The sequence below is a fragment of the Rhynchophorus ferrugineus genome, unplaced genomic scaffold, assembly GCF_030347505.1.
Source record: "Rhynchophorus ferrugineus isolate W39M unplaced genomic scaffold, kcgeb_rfMv2 rfM2, whole genome shotgun sequence".
Taxonomy (NCBI): domain Eukaryota; kingdom Metazoa; phylum Arthropoda; class Insecta; order Coleoptera; family Curculionidae; genus Rhynchophorus; species Rhynchophorus ferrugineus.
In genome coordinates this window covers 36163285-36181813 of record NW_027472581.1, presented here as the reverse complement: position 1 = coordinate 36181813, position 18529 = coordinate 36163285, and the positions used below count along the sequence as shown (strand labels likewise).

Genomic DNA, 18529 nt, shown 5'->3' with positions numbered 1-18529 from the left:
GTCGTTCCTCTATAATACTAACGAATTAGTAAATGAAATATGAAAGTAGAATTATGAGGCGAGGAATGAAATAGCTACTAACAATAAAGTTTTGTTACAAAAATATCGATAACTTTGTGAATTGGTTAGAAGCATATCATCAAACCAATACCAGCAGAAAATACCATATCAAAAAGAAATCACTGAATAAACAAAAAAATGGTACTTTGAAATATCTTGACTTAAACCCAAAACATTTTGTATTCTAGCTATGGCATGGTAATATAGACAGATTTTTTAATTACAAATTAATACATTTCTAACCAAATAACTATTCCTAGTCACATATTTCATTTCTTTGTTCATGCATTATGTTAAGATAATTGTAAAAAAATTGATAATTGATAAAGTTAATATTAGTAAACGCTGCTAACATTATTTACGCCTTATTTTCCGTTGGTGGATCTATCTATTTTTAGTGATAAACCTTAGAGTACCATCAAAAATATTAAATTCACGAAAAAAACTCGGTTATCAGATGGCAACATTAACAAGCACAATTCCGTAATTCTACAAAAGAAACAATTTATTTAAAAGTGTATTAGATTAGACGTAATATTATGTATGGCTTTATTCAAACTAACATCATGAACTAATATTAATACGTTTCAAGTTGTTTATTAAAAGAACCTGTATGACACTGTTTTTATTAAATTTTTTTGTCAAAACCATGTGCAGCAAGATTACAATTTTTACACTAAGGAGGTTAAGACCCAAAATGAACAGTATTTTTCATACGCTTTAGGATTTTTCCTTTCTCTTTTATAAGGATTACTGGGACAGCCTGTTTGTCAACAGCAACGTCGGAAACTGCTGTGCGTATCCCAACAACGTTTTCCCATTTAAATGGACACTTTTCCAGTGAGAAAATAAGTTAGTGGTTGTCTTTCTGGTTCCATTCCTTATTGAAATGGTATTACATATGTAAAAACAATATTATTTAAATAATGCATTTCTACACATTTTATAATGTAAATTACACAAAATATTGTATAATGATGGAGATTCTTTCGAGTCGAATAGAATCTATAAATGTTACTTAAACAGTTGATAGTAAGAAAAAATATTTAAGTTTTTTATAAGTAAATTATCGAAAAATGATTGCTACTTCTTTCTTTTTCTAATCTTGGTGGAGCTACACTTGGAATATTTGGTTCTAACAGATGTATGAAAATAAGCTTACAACCATTTAAATACATTCTATATATTGAAAAACAAGAGTATTTTATCAGAATAAAAGAAATGCTTTTTAAGCTACAAAAGCGTAAATATAGGTATTATCACTAGATAAAAAATATTGATGTGTTGCAATAATCCCGATCGTAGTGAGATGGGAATGTGAATTACATGACACGTCTCATTATCAACGTTAAAGACGAGTATTCTTTATTCAGAACTTGTGTTCTGTATTTGATGAATAAGTTTCATGTTTTGCACTGTAAATTGCTTCAATTAAACAACTAATATTGTACTAAACGTCACCGATAAGTAAAATTGCAGTGCAGTTCACAAGTTTCAGCAATTTAGCATTCAACGAGTCATACCTTTATATTCATTACAATTGTTTAAAAAGTACAAGTTAACAGGGTATATAATAGAAAACCATCATCATCATTATGAACAAATAGTTATATATTGATTAAATCTAAGTTAAGTCTAAAGAAGTAAAAGAATATAACAATAACTGTTTAATTAATTTTAGATATATCAAATAACATTCTTGCATTTACCAGATGTACCGGAAGGTGATTACCGGTTTTTCTAACGGTTGTCGCCAAGCTTAAGTATGTAATGTTATGATTTGGCACATATATTATTTTATATGTCACAGATTTATTCCTCTTTGAAAATGTCAAGTTTAGTACTGGAAACGTGAATTTGCGGCACGCATTACTTTTCTTATTTAATCAAAAAAAAGCCGCTAAAAATCATCGTTTGCTGGTAGAAACTTACGGTGAACATGCTCCATGCATCCTTAAAAACATGTGATGGGTGTATTTGATAATCCAAAAGTGGTGATTTCGATGTGTTAGACAAAGAACGTTCTGGTAGACCGAACAAATTTGAAGATGCGAAACTACAATTAGATTAATTTTGAAAACCCTAAGTGTAAAAGATCATTGTTATCACTAGGCGAAGCCGGCCCATCGACTCCAAGGCCAAATCGTTTTGGTCACGCATTGTTTGCTGGTACTACAGTGGAGTGGTGTATTACAAATTATTGAATCCTGGTGAAACAGTTAATACTGATTGCTACCGAGAACAAATAATCAATTTGAATCATGCATTTATCCAAAAATGTTCATAATGGGTCCGAAGACACGGTAAAATGATTTTACAGCTCGATAACGCGCAGTGTCATACAGCAAAACCCGTCAAGGAAGGGTTGAAAGCTCTTGGGTGGGACATCTTATCGCACACGCCGTACTCTTCAGACCTTGCCCCGTAGCACTATCAACTTTTCGCATCAATGGGTCACGTGCTTGCAAAGCAGCACATCGCCAATTTCGAGGATGTTAGGAAATGGCTTTATGAACGGTTTTGCTCAAAGAACAAACAGTTTTATTTTGGATTACATTCATAAACTGCTTGAAAAATGGGCAAAATGTATAAAATCAAATGGCCAATTCTATCTATTCTATAGAAATTTTATCTATTCAAATAAAATTTTCCATTTTTTATTTATAATTCTAGTATTTCTCTGAATAAAAAACCTGTAATGACTGTTCGGTACACCTGGTATACTTATAAAAATTGTATATAGGTTGTCTAAAATATTCCTATCGACACAATGTTAATATCTAAATTCTAGTTGACTACACCAAGATTATGAAACAATCCTAGTACCGCTCAAATACTCTATATCTTTCTTAGATGCTAATCTAGATCTATTTATTTCTCTGTGCTTTGTAAATGTGAATTGCTATAGACTGTAAAATACAACAGTAAACAACGTTCTCAATTTGACCAGTAACCAGATTAGTTAAACCCAATGAACTTCAAGAGAGCTTCTGAGTTGGTCACTCAATAATCGATAATTTTTATGCTAATTATTATTTATCAGCCAGCGATGAACAGGTTGAGTTCAAATAAATTCAAAGTGATTTTAATATAACTAAAAATAAATATTTAGATTCTAAGATCTTGATTAATATAACGTTAAACATATAGTTTATTCACGTACAGAATTTTGCAATGAAAAACATGCATCTAATTTATTTATTTACAACCCCATAAATTACAGTTTTTATTGGTAGCATGGCTTTACTATTTTTACGCAAGAAAGAAATATGTTTGCTATTTTGTAATCCTCACCCAGTTGGCCAGAACAAATAACGTTTAAACAAAAACAAGTATAAAAGCCAGATGGTTTCTTAAATCGATATATAATAAATTATAGAGTCTGTCAAAATTAACTAATTTTGAGCGATTTTATTAATAAATTCAAAATTTTATTACAAGTTACATCATATTAATATGGACACTTTTAATATATAAAATTATTTTATAAATTATTTAAAAACTATATCATACATTATCAATATTAAAAATATATTCCACCGTCCTTCTCACGCTTCTGCATATGTCATGTCTATCCGTTTATATAATTATATAATTATATAATGTCATTTAAGCGTTTCCATTAATTCATAACATACGATCGAGCGTTGTGATGCTTCAAAATTATTTCAATCCAATGTATGCTAAAGACTACTCAAATCAAATGCATCCAATGCAATCAAGGAAGGTCTCCCATCCTGGTTTTCTTTTCGTACATTTTATCAACTCCTTTAATGTTCTTATCTACACAAAATTTTCCCCCATTTTTTAAAATTTCTTCGTTTAGTTTCTATGTTTCTGACTGCAAGTAAAATTTCATTAAAAATAAATAAAAAAGTAAATAAAACAAATTTAGAAATATTGAGAGCTTCTTATTCACTTTAGTAAATTAAATCAACAGCTCGTAAACCTACAACATCGTGCATAATAGCACAATGTGTTGGGATGATAAAGTTAATTTAAAAATTCATGAAGTTGCCTTCTTTTTTGACAAGAAAATGTATAGCAAATATGACCTATGTCATTTTTTTAACAAGATTCTTTGTTGGGCTATATCGTCAGAATTTTTATCACCGGTATTAAATTTCCTGCGGTGTCAGATTTTACTTAAGGGGAGCTGTATATCCACAAAGTTGATTAACATTTTTCAGAAAAAGGCTTTATATGAGTATTGGGTTAATCGTTCAAATTATTCAAGGGAAAAGAGTTAGGAAATATTTATATCAAACTAAATATTTGTCATTTTTAATTATCTGTTGTACAGTTCAATAAAATTTATCACTTGTGTCAGGCTACTGAAGAGTCTACTTGACCCAACACAATTTATTCATGATTCTAGTATATTACAGGAGATATAACTTAATTTAGAGTTTTCCGAGGCCATTGGAGTGGTTTTGTTATGTGTGAGATGTATATTATATTAGTCACTTACACGTAATTTGATCAGCGATATCTATTGGTGAAAATACAAGGTATTAGTGTTGTCATACTAGTGCAAGTAATTGTTAAACAACCCAACCTAACAATTAAATTCAATAGTTTTGTATAATTAAGTGTTATTAGTTATTCAATGTATACAAATGCTAAGCAGGGAAGGCTCCAAATTGCATTTTCGACAAACATTACTTTTGTTGTTTTATTTAAAGAAATCTACTGATGAATTTCATAAAATATTTTCAAATCCCTATAGTAATACAGAATCTACAAAAGCATTCCAGTAAATTAACACTAATAAGCTATTTGTTTGCTATATAGATACTTTAGGCTTAACATCTATGTCAGTGCTTTAAAGTTATACTGAGTTTTACTTATAACTTCACTGACCTAGATCAAACGTTTTTACTTTCTTTAATATTCAAAGCTATCAGTTACTAGGAGCTGGACAACCTCAACTATGATGTGCTGATAGAGCCTCTATTCATGTTTTTGGGCCGAGTCCTTGATAATGTTATCGAATGTTTTTATTTTCAGGACATTATTGTCCTTGCGAATGTACAGTAGAGCATCAACTATATCTGGCAGGCAGTACCTTGTAATCTTTGTATGCTATTGTTATTGCTTTAGCTAGTACAATCCCAGAGCTGAATACAATAAGTCCCTACTAGTTTCAATATTTGTTGGTAAAGTAAAAACTTATTATATACTGCCACGTCCGAATATCTACCCAATAAACAATACAATTTTTGCTGGTTGCATATTTATATATACTGGCTTGTAATTGATTATTTTGATGGGCTATTATCTGCCCAGCATTGGATTTCGGCAATAGATGTTTGTAACTTTTTGGTTGATTCAGTGTTGTTATCTCCAATGGCTGGTATTACAGCATCATCTGCAAAAGTAGCAACAACATTTTCATTGAATTTAGGCAAGTAAAGAGTATATAGCATATAAAGGACTGGTCCTATTACACTACCCTGTCGCATACCTACTTGTATTTTCCTCAAGTCAAAATAGGCAGGCTCAAAATAGGCTCTGAAGTATGAAGTATGAAGTATGAAAGGTTGAGTAACATCCACAAATATTGCAGAACAACCTTGATTTTCTTCTAGTGATTTTTCTATTTCTAGTGATTTAAGTGATTCTGTAAATCTGATCAATCTTGGAATGTTGTTCCTTGAAACCAAATCGATGATCTGAAATAAGATACTTTACGAACAAATTATTTAATAATTGTTTTAATCATTTTCAAAAAAAATGTTTCAAATAATTCGGACATATCGATCGACATATTGGTCGGTGCGGCGCAGTTTCATGGGGTGGCTTTCCTGGTTCTGGAATCATAATTACTCCATGTTATCAAAATTAGCAATTTCTTAGTATTTTTAATCCATCCCTTAAAATAATGTTAAGTATGTACTTTTTAAAATAACTTCAATCGCATCCCTTCATCCAGTCAATAATTAATAGTAGAAATGTATTTTTTAATTTCAAAATTTGAACATCTATCAACTAAGTTTTAGGCATAACGGATTTTACAATATGGCGGCTAGGATATTTCAATTCTCACAATAAAATAATTCAATAAAATCTTATGTAAACATGTTTTACTAAAAAAGTAATAAAAAGAGGAAACAAATTTAATCTCAGCTATTATTCTATATATATGTAATAGATATTTAAATATTTCAAAACCTTCGGGCAATGGAAATTATCTCTGCCAATTTGATTGTCGCGCAAACTTTTGAGCGTTTGAATTCAAAATTCTTGAAATTTGGACCGAAACAAGCTTTTTCACTTTCAAGTCTTTTACTGTTTTTTTTTCTTCCATTATCGTTCGCTTCAGTTAAATTCCCCTAATAAAAAAACAACCTCCATTCAGGAAGGGAAATTTGCTTTCTTTAATGGAAAATGATACTACATCGAAAATAATTTGACGGGTAAAAAGTAAAGTATGGCGCTTCATTTTAAAAAAAGGATATTAGTCACAGTAAATGGTTTTTTTTGTTCGCTAATTATGAAGTATGAGACATTTTACATTTTTGTGGTTAATTTACGTTTTCAATCTGATTTTACACTCCTTTCAACACGAAAATGAATTAAATAGACACTCAAACAATGTCATTATAGCTTATGTTATATTCATTCTACTGTATGTTAAAATATATAGCCGTACAATAATTCGTCATAATTACTGAATGTCTGTTATATTTATTATTGTTCCATTAAAACCTACCTTAAATTTTGAGTTTCAAGATTCGCTAAAAATACAAGAAATTTAGTGTACGAAAATATGTTAACTTTGTACCTAAAAAGGTAATTAAATATTAACTAAATTAAATCTATTTCACCATTTTTGTAAATGCAACCATTGGAAATAAAATTATGGACTATTCTCTTTTCTAATGTAGATATTTAACATGACAGTATTCCGGTTACAATATGCAACCACCATATTTATTACCACTAATAAGCCAGGAAATTGCAGGCAAACAAACGAACCGAAATTACATTTTCATGTGATATGCACTTCGGTTTGTTTAACTTTTCACCATACTGTACAAACGCTTCAATTTAAACCTGTTGAAAGCGTAATTTATCCAACTACCCAAGTATTATTTACTACAAACATTTACATTTGATAATTATTTAATATGCAGATAAATTATCTATATAATAAGTTTTAATTTTGTATATACTTTCCCTATAGTTTAAAAATACTGCATTTAAACTTTATACATTATTTAGCTTATACTAGAGAGTGCCGGTAATGTGTTTCCTTTTTAAAATCCTGTTATTTACACATGATAAAAATAAAATGAAAAATATAATGTTGGTATACTAAAAGATGTTATACTAAAACTTAATATTCCACTTCGGCGATATTATTGTATATAGTAATTCCAGAGATGAAATATTTTTATCAGAAGCATTTATATCTAAATGTTTAAGATAAATAGACAATTTTTTTAAGAAAAAATATTATATTATTACAAATTTTATTACAATAAATTATAGAGAGTTGTCAGTTATCTGTTGCAATATGTTCTAATTGTAATTGTCTCTAGACAACAGTGTAACATCCGATCAGGAATAACCATCCCAATCACGTCAGCCACCAGTAGGTTGAATAAGGCCAGACGCCTACTAGGATATGGTTTCTAAGTTGGTAACTGGTCACATTAAGTCGGTAGACTTAATATTAAGGGACGTGTTTCAAAGCCCCCGTTAAGCAATAAATCCAGTCCAGATAAGCCCTAGTTGATAAAGTATACTTTAAAATATGATTAATAAAAATTTTAAAATATAATTTAAAATGATTTAAATTAGTTCATATATTCTATTAATTCAAATTACGCCGTTATTTCCTACTAACCCGAATAACATCATAAGAAAACTTCTAACATCTAGTAATCCATCATTATTTCGAGCTAAAATGCATTAAAAATAATCAATATATTAGCCCTTTTGGACAATAATTATTTTACCTATATGTTTAAATGAAAATATACCCAAATATCCGTACACAGCACCCCATGGTTTTTGAGGTAGATATCATATTGTTAGGATGTCGATGTATTCCATAGTATTTTATCTGAACTTACCATTATTCTTTCAGAAATCCAACACTACTGGAATAATATAAAGTAATATCAGTACTTGAACAATATTGTCTGTAAACAATACGACCAGTAAAAGAGCTATAAATCTAGCGAATAAAAGTTAAAACACCTCTTTTTTTGGCCTGGAACCGGGTAGGGGACCCGTTACCGTGTTACGGATACCTGGTCGGGAAGACCCGCAGAAATAAGCGAGTTGGCCTGGTTATGTGGAGACTGCCTCTGGGCTACCCACTAAACCCCACCCTATCAGCTGATCCAATGACCCTAACTGATACTTCTTACTGATAGTAAGGACTGTGCCCGTAACCGGTAACACCGTTAAGAGGCACAAGGGTCAGGTAAGGACGTGGCGTCGTTATCACACCACGCAGCTTGCGGTACATGAGTTAATCGCTCGCCGGAGAAGGTCGAGACAATTTAGAGTTAGAGCACGACGGGTTAGTGTCGGCTGTGATAGAATAAGGCTACGAAGAGCCGAATGAGTTATTGGCCTAAAATATCAACCAGCTCGGTAATACATCTGTTGTGCGAGAGACGAAGGGTGGAGAAATATCTCGAGTAAACCTCGGATATAAAATCGTGAACTTGGGGACATCTGCTTCTCTATGAATTTGATTGTTCCTGACGAACCAGCGGGCATTGATTATTCTCCTGAGAATTTTTGTAATTTGGTGTTCCCGCTTTTCAACCAGGCCAGCAGGCTATCTCTATCTATAAAATCTCTCCTGTACAAGATGCTGGTTCGATCAGTCGTTCTATACGGCTCCAATGTCTATCTAAAATACGTCTCACCTAGCCAGGTGGAACGTCTTCAAGTGTTTCAGTTAAAACACCTCCTGGTTATATGAATATAAGCCTATTTGTAGTGCATATTATATATTCATATTTGCTCTATGCACTTTTTGATATAACCCTTAACTGTATCATATATCTGATATAATCAAGTGAAGGAACGATGTAAGACCAATAGTATGGCTTCATAATATATGTTACTAGAGATATACACATTTAAAGTCAGCAATTAAAAACCGATATTATTTTTCCCCCAAAAATTAATTTTGAAATTGTTTGCAGCCAAATATGACATCCATTATATCAACATAATTAGAATATCCAAACACATTTATTTAACCATTTTAAGTACCCTTTATTATGAATAGAATTTCAACTATTTCGCCACTAGATAGTTACATGAAATTTCATATTTAGTTTTACTGAAAGTTCAAAATACCGCCTAGGGTTTAAGCACGTTTGGAAAGATTCTTCATAAAGTCCAGTCTTAGTAGCCTCATTTTTGTGGTTATGCAGAGGACCATCAAACAAGGAAATGCCCTAAAGCAGTATAACATTCACTAAGTGTTACATGGTGCTAATATATATTATATGTAATATATATTACATTCCTCAAATGATAGAGTAAAAAATTGAGTCTCCTATATCCTGGTCTAAGAAAAATGCCAGATAGTATATACTTTAACATCACGCAGCTGTTTTTTTTAAATATCTGTAATCTGTAAATCAATTTTATATTTACTATTGATAACAGTATTCATAGTATACTCAGTAGTATTCAACCTTAAATTTTTCGTAATAAAAGCTCACAAAAGTATTCACTCACAATTTTCTTAGAAATTAAAATACTTAATTTAGATTATATATTATTTTTTTAATTATATTTTTACTTTTTATATTATTTTAAAATTAAAGTTTTTATTGAAACTATATATTTGAATTATATTTTTAGCGGAGCTGATTGGTTTTCCTTTTATACTTGTATTCATCTGTGAGTCTAAGGTCAATATATGAGTACAATAGGCTTTTGAATGTAGAGACATATTGATAAAAATATTCTACATGTTCGCCGCTATCTGAACCTTAGTACCTGAACAAAAAACCCAAAATTGAACGAAAAATGCAATGCATGTTTTTTGTCACGACAACGAAAACATTGCATGCTTGTTTTTTAGTGGATTTACATAGAAAAATGTACATCATGCGTATAATATACATACACAGATATATAAAAAAACAACCCTTGACATAATGTATGTCAAAATGTTCCGTTTCATCAACAAATGAAATTTTTATAGCACATTTAGCATTGCAGTAACTTACCCAAATATATAACAAAATAAATTTGTACTACTATATTTACTATATTCGACTATATCTTGATGCCATATTTTATTTGAAATAAATTTATATTTTTGGGCTACCCGTATTTTAAACTCTGAACTTTTTTTGACAAAAATTTTCGAAATATCTGTAGTTTTTATCTAACTGTGGGCAACGTAAATGCTCGTTCCAGAATTGGTTTTCTCGTTTCGCAAAAAAATGGATGTGTAACCTCACTCTGGCTGGCAAATCGTTAAATAAATTCCTGGTAATACAAAATAATATTGACCAATTTTGACATGTATAATCCCGATCGAAATCCAAAAAATATAACAAACGATTGCAAAGTCTGCATTGGCATTGATTGAAGGAAGTTACTATGCATTTGGCAGGACTAACAAGGTATTAAAATCTTCAGGTAAAGGTATTGAAAAACAGCTTGAATGGAATGAAAAACTGTTAAGAAGACACATCAAAGTAGAGAAAGAAAAGGAAGATAAACCCACAGACTGCCATTTCTTGTAGTATCGGCAAAACTACAAAATAAATTTGGGTTTAAAAAGGTAGCTTGTGAAAATTATTTGGTTTACAGAATATCGGTTTCATCAGCAAAGCGGTAAGATGGTACATATTTGTAAATATATATTCACTTTTAAATACATTAAAAAAACAAAATTTATAATTCCCCAACCTATTATATATTGGCTTCCAGATAAGTATAATCAATTCAAAACAGCAGTAAACTCACGTGATCTTTCAAAACGACACAATGTTGCCGCAGCACCTCTAAGTTTTAGTACATTTTGACCTTGACATATAATTGAATTCTAATCTAAATAAAATAATAAAACTACAGTGACTAATGAATAGTACACCTAAAACATATATTATCCAAGAACTTAACACTATAATTAATATTACCCCCACAATAATTTATATGTTAGAGTTATTTATGTTAGAGTTATTTTATTATATTTATATTGAACTTTCTAATCCACCTAATTAGCAATTATATATCTAAGTAATGTATTTTACTTTCATTAGAGAGCATATTTACCTTTTACGCTTAGTTTTTATTTTCTTTGGTGCAATGTTTCCTTGTAAAGTAATTTTGATATTACTATATTTCTCCTTAGTTTCTTCTATTACTACCTGTATATTTATTTGTTTCTACTATATATTTTCTTGATAAAACTACATTTAATCACTACATTCTCCTTAATGCATTTGTCATATCTGTAAAAGAGTTACTACTATTTATCTCCTCAAACATTTTAACCAAACGTTCATGTATATTCTGAACAATAACACACATTCTCATATAGTTTTCACGCTCTATAGTACAATTTCATACAGTTAAAATATATTAATTATATACTGACATTTAGTTGTTACTCTTTCATTACGCTGTCTTGGTAATTGTCAGCATTGAATCATAAAAGAACATTCATAATAGTTTTATTCAATCACTGTCACGTTCAGAAACACTAATCAAGTGGATAACTAAGCTTGTTATTTCTAATCTACTACAAGTTTGCTGACGATTCTAGCATTTGTCAATTTTTTCCTCAATATGTCTAAACGAGCTCATCAAAATCGTAGGTGTTATTTTCGATAATACCTCTTTCAATAAATCCAGACAGTTCTGGTTTGAATATCCTCCTGGATCTGAATATCTTCCGTAATAATTCTTTTCAACACCCCATATAACTCAATTGGATTAAATATGTTATGCTCTGATGGATGGATGTGACATAATACTCTGTGGCCATAACGTTCGGTAATCTGATCTACCATGTATCTTCTCTCAAGCTTATTTCTAAAAAAGTAAATTACACAAAATACAATTAATTACAAGTTCTTTAAAAGCTAATGCAAAAAGCTCTGCAAAAATAGGTTATGGTTCATTTATCCGTGGTAGTCACCCTTGGATTTAGAGGATAATATCAATTCTGCCCCAGGGTTTAAACAATTCCTGTTTCCAAGATGAAGAACTGTATGTCTGCAATGAATTATTAATAAATGTTTTGACTAACAAAACTTAATCCATAGTTATTCCAATGTTTACCTGCTTTTATTAACTTTTGTTGTCTTTACACTAGATTTATTATCATCTTGCCATTACTGACCCAATATACCATTCTGAAATATCCATGTCTCTTCTAAATATACAAATTGATATAATAATTATTCATTGATTATATTGTATGTTTTTAAAAATTGTATTATTTTTAAAGCAATGTCTGGCAATTCCATTAAACCCCTTCATGGGTTATCTTTACACCACTTAAATCCTATATTACACAACAGTGTATGTAGGCTTGCTTTACAACACATATTCTTGACATTGGCCGCCTACCTGTAACTTATATTCATAAATATAAATATTTCTTACCTTTAGCCACTTATAACGAATTTAAGGGCACCAGCACCAGCAGCGATTTTTGGGTTAGACTTATAATTTTAGAAAAAATCTGCAAGAAAAAGTCTATAAGAATTGGTGATCTCTATTTGAGATACCCTCTAATCGTGTAGAATATCGGACATTTGTATGGTACAAAGTACCATCTTACTGGAACTCCATATTGCTCACATGCTTTTTACATGATTTTGACCAACTGAAGTTTCTTATTCATCAATTCTCGTATATTCATCAAAAAGTACGATTATTTTCTGCTAAAACTAATATTGAGTATTAATGAATACCGAGTTTGATAAAGCCGATATTATTTCAAGTTTCGCACATTCCGCCCATGGACACTGATTAGTTTCTCCAATTCCCTAAAACTTGTAGTCTTCAAATATTTTCAGTTAATCACCGAAATTTAATATCTTCTAAAGCCGTATTGAAGTCAGCATATCTTAAATTATGGAACAAATACAAAAAAAACTTTCAGCAACACTTTCCATGAGTTTAAACAAGAAAATGTTTTTAAATGGTTCGTAATTGGAGGCATATACACTAATTTATAGTCCTATAATTTAAAACGTTAAAATTTTACCTAAATATAGATCACGAATTAGTCTGAAACGTAACTCTTTCTCGAAAAAGTAAAAACGTGGAATTAAACTATTTTAGACGAGGCTGGCCATGCCGTAATATCCTAATTCAAAAAAATCTGTAGCTTACTTCCGTTAATAAATGCAATTTAATTTTAAATTTTAAACCGATATTTTAACTAATTATATACCGCGTCCAGCTTTTAAATATTTCGCCGTACGAAAGTATTTCCAAAACATTCCTAAAATATCAATTTAACTTTACAAAAACATTAAAGCCGAGAATTGCCCCATAATACATCATCCAAACAACAAAAGGAAAACTTTCCCAAGCAAACAAAAACCAAGTTGCGGGAGTCTTATTAGATTTGGAGAATTTTGAGGGATACGGTGCTCCTTCGCTCAGCTTTAAATGGACTTTTGATTTCGTGAACTAGTCACCGTCGACTTGTGAATTTTTCAATATCTATAGAAATTCAAATAAATTGTAATATTTTGTTCAAAAAAAACCTATAAAAACTCTACATATTCTAACAGAAGTTGATATAACAGGTGACAATATTTATACTAATAATAAATTACGTAACAAATCAACTGAAAAGTCCCCGGCTTGATACATATGTCCATATATAATGTAATATATGTCCATATACATGTAATCTATATATTTTTTAGTTAGGCCTAACCATCGAAAGATGCCTGTATAAATTTGACAGCTGTCGGATTATTAGTTTGTGAATTATATCATTTTCAATGAAGCAATTTTTGTTATTGTGAATAAAATGGATAAAAAGGAATTTCATGTTCTACGGTGTTGATAAAATATTGCTTTTTGAAGGGAAAAATACAGTTGAAGCAAAAACTTGGCTTGATGCCAAGCTTCCGGACACTGCCCCAGGAAAATCAACCATCAAGGATTGGTATGCTAACTTTAGACGTGGTGAAATGAGCACTGAAGATGGTGAACGCAGTGGACGCCCAAAAGAGGTTGTTACCGATCAAAACCTTTAAAAATTCCCCAAAATGATTTCGAATGACCGTAAATTGAAATTGAATAAAATAGAAGACGCTCTACAGACATCAACTGAACGTGTATATCATATCATTCACGAATATTTGGGTATGAGAAAGCTCTGTGCAAATTGGGTGTCGCGCGAGCTCACTTGACCAAAAACAACGACGAGTTGATGATTCGGAGCAGTGTTTGAAGACGATCAAGCGTAATTAACCCGAGTTTTTGCGTCGATATGTGACAATGGATGAAACATGGCTCCATTATTTCACTCTGAAGTCCAATTGAGAGTGTTCCCAGTGGACTGCACACGATGAACCCGCTCCAGGGCGTGGGAAAACGCAACAATCAGCTGGCAAGATTTTGGCGTCTATATTTTGGTATGCGCATGGAATAATTTACATTGACTAACTTGAAAAAGGAAAGACCATCAACAGCGACTATTACATAGCGTTATTGGACCGTTTGAGGGACGAAATCGCCGAAAACGGCCGCATTTGAAGAAAAAGAAGGTGCTGCTTCACCAAGACAATACACCGTGTCACAAGTCAGTGAAGACGATGACAAAAACCCATGAATTGGGCTTCGAATTGCTTCCTCATCTATCCTATTCTCCATATATGTCCCCCAGCGACTATGTCCCCGTATCTCGAAAGAATGCTCGCTGGGAAGAAATTTTCGTCGAATGAAGAGGTGATCGCCGAAATTGAGGCCTATTTTGAAGCAAAGGACAAATCGTACTACAAAAATGGTATCGAAAAGTTGGAGGGTCGCTATAATCAGTGTATCACCCTTGAAGGGAATTATGTTGAAGGGACTTTTCAATTGACCTGTTACTTTACATTAGTTATATTGCAACGCAAATATATAAATATCTTAATACCTTAAAATGTTTTAATTCATAAAATAGGGAAGGATATAGAACATAAAACTATAATTTATTCTAAAAACTGTTTTATTCAGAGAAATATGACGCAACTTGCTGAGCGGTGATATAAAACGACACTGATGGTTTTATTAATTATCGGGTTTTTAGAAAACAGACTAAACCCATCTTACTCTTTCCCATTCAGGTAGTCTAAAATCAGATGACATACTGACATACTTACACAAACACACACACACATATACAATTTTAAATTCTCCTTTTTACCAACGAGAGTTTATCTGGACTGGACATACCGTTTAACGTGGGCTCCGAACCACGGTCCTCGGCATTAAGCCTACCGATTGACGAGTGATCAACTTAGAAAACATCTTAGAAGATATTCGGTCTTACCCAGTCTGGTTACTGGCGTGAAGGGGATCATTTTCCTTATTGGAATTTGCATTCTTGCCCAGGACAATCACCAATTTTAAACAATCGCAAACATACATTTATATAAACATATACAATAAACTATAAATTTTAGACATATACATGTTTAAGGGCCCATACCCCAGCAGGATTCGAACCCGCAACTGCAGCGACCGACAACAGCAGACAGACCATCCTGTACCTTCTAAACTGCGTCAACTAAGCCGGCTAGCAAAATCTTTATATTTTTTTTATAAAACCAAGTATATGCGATATATTTACAGTGACAAAGAGATAAAGTTATAATAAACTACATGGATCAGGAGGGATGCTAAAGAGATATAATAAAAATGAGCTATTTTTAAAATATTAATAACATGCCATCAGAAAGTATATAATGGTGATAGGTGAACAACATAAAACTATAGCTAAAGCTATTCCGTCTGATACAGGGTAGTCCAGAAAACAGTTTATTTGAATATATAAAAAAAACATTATATTCAAAGACGTTTGTTTTTTTTATAATGGAAAATTAATTAGTTAATTAAAGTATGATTATATTTTTGATAATAAAATCATCAGGATAACATACATGATAAATCCTTGCATGTTACAACTCTTCTTCCACAATAAGAATATTATGGAAAATTTTCGTAGAAGCAGAACATTCATCTTCAATTGCTACTATGGCTCGTATTATTGAACTTAAGGAATTAGAACATAATAAATTTAAAAATTTAAATAATAAGAAAATTGAGCTCACAGCATTCAACAACTTTTCCAATGGACAATAGGTATATTATGGGATATTATATATATCCAATGACATATGGAAGATCGTGTCAGTAACTGATCTTCTGTATAAACTTATAACTTAATGTAACTACTATTCTATATTATTCTAAAAATTATTATGATTTGTCTATTCTACCTATTAGTTTAATCGGACCGTAGTAAACATTTTAGCCTACGCAGTTCGTTGCGATCGCACACATTTAATTGTTTAGCAGGTACATTCAATTGTCAAAATGTCAAAATGTTGCCAAAAATACTGCAATGAGGATGTGCTATTATAAATTGAAGCCTCTTGCTTGTTTTTAATTTATAGATATTTATTGATTTAAACATTCTGTATATAAGAACACAGTCAGGATGATTATATAATAATACACCTAACATTTTACAACACCACATTGACCAATACTGGTAATATTAAACCATGAAATTATATATTGTTTATATATTTCTTTTATATATTCATGCTTATGTTCATATGTTCCCCAACAAAGTCAAATCAATATCTTATATTATATACATGACATTAGGAGAGCATTGCCTTGTAATGTTAATAAAAGAGAAGGAAATTTTTTTAAAAAATGGAATAGATTTTGATGGAATTTAACCAAATATTACTAATAGAATAAATATAGGTTTATTATCAGAGATTAGTAATTTGAAAGTGATGCATTCATTAGTATACGGTGATACATTGATTTAAAACTGAATGGTATAATGCGTCATTCTATGCCATTCAACAAGTCGCCTGTTCTCTGTTTAAAATAAAATACTATTTTAAATTATATTAATAGTTTCTGATATATACCACTTGATATTTCGTAAATAGCGCAGTCGCTAGGATTACTGGAAAGTCATACAGCTCTTTTGAACTCATTTGATGAACCGAAATCAAATTAATAGTGAAGAAATGAAGACAGGTTCACGTTGAATTGTCATTTCGCAATTAGTTGAAGCATTCTTTGATATAATTATGTAGTTGTTAGTGTAATCCTATCGCACCAGAAGCTTTAAGGTCACAAAAGATGACTTGAAGGTGCTCAAAGACCCCTAACCATTAGTCTGTAGAGTTTCGGTAGAGTGATGCTTGTTCAGAACGTAATGCCAACAAAGGCGGACAGAACTTGCTCTAAGCTAACATAGTCTATTGTAATTTTGACAGAAACTTCATGCTCCATTCAAGGTGAATGGAGAGTAAAGGCGCATTACAGTACTTCAGTTTCTCATCAGTAAACTATTAGAATTTTGAGTTATCAAAATTTGGTAATCCATTGTATACCGGATATACCATGAATGTTTGGGTAGAAACAGGATCGAAATAGTACTGTTTCTACCAAAAGTTCAAAAAAAGTAAAATCTTTAAATCAAAGTGACGGATGTAGTTACAGGCCATACTCAAAAATAATATTACAAGTATAAACTGTTTAGATGGCACAATGACGACGTGCATCTCCATTGTCGTTTCTTTAGGAGGGAGGTGTTTTATATGGCGTGACTATCATTGTACTGTATATGGCCTACATTGTAATTTGAGGGACATTTGCTATAAATATGTCATTTATTATAAGTTTTAAGAGAGGTTTTAGTAGATAAAAACATCTGTTGTTTGCAGCTAATTGCTCTGTACCGCAGTTCAATAAATCCCCTCTTCTGTCCTTAAATTTTAAAAAAATCAGCTAATATAATTATAGAAGAGTAAGTTTGAAATTATGTACAAACAACTTTACTTACAACCCTAAATATAGTTTGTTGCACATTAAAAAATTGCATTACTGTATGGGAAATCCCTAATTCCGTAAAGAAAAGTAATCTGTCTTACAAGGATCAATCATCTTACTTATGCCAATAATAGTTATGCCTGTTAATAAGCACCCCTTCAAAGGTACTCCCTAAGTTGGTTGTTGGGCCGCGATACCAAGCATACGTTAATCCAGTCCAGATTAACTCTTGGACAACTCTCAACCACTGTTGTATGTATTGTGAAAACCTACCCCGAAGGACTGCTACCTAACCTTTCTTCTACACCAGATATTATTTTTTCAAATATTATTTGATCCCATCGATACCCAGTGCATACAGAGCCTAAAATTAGCATGAAAACTATGGCTAGTTTTGAATAAATGCTCTAGTACTATGTTTCTGCCTTTA

The 18529-nt window shown here is 31.3% G+C and overlaps 1 protein-coding gene across 1 annotated transcript in view; it reads left to right on the top strand.

The window, feature by feature from the left end:
- The window catches only part of Dh31-R (Diuretic hormone 31 Receptor), a 439521-nt gene that overhangs the window by 212452 nt on the left and 208540 nt on the right, over positions 1-18529 (top strand). The window lies entirely within an intron of this gene.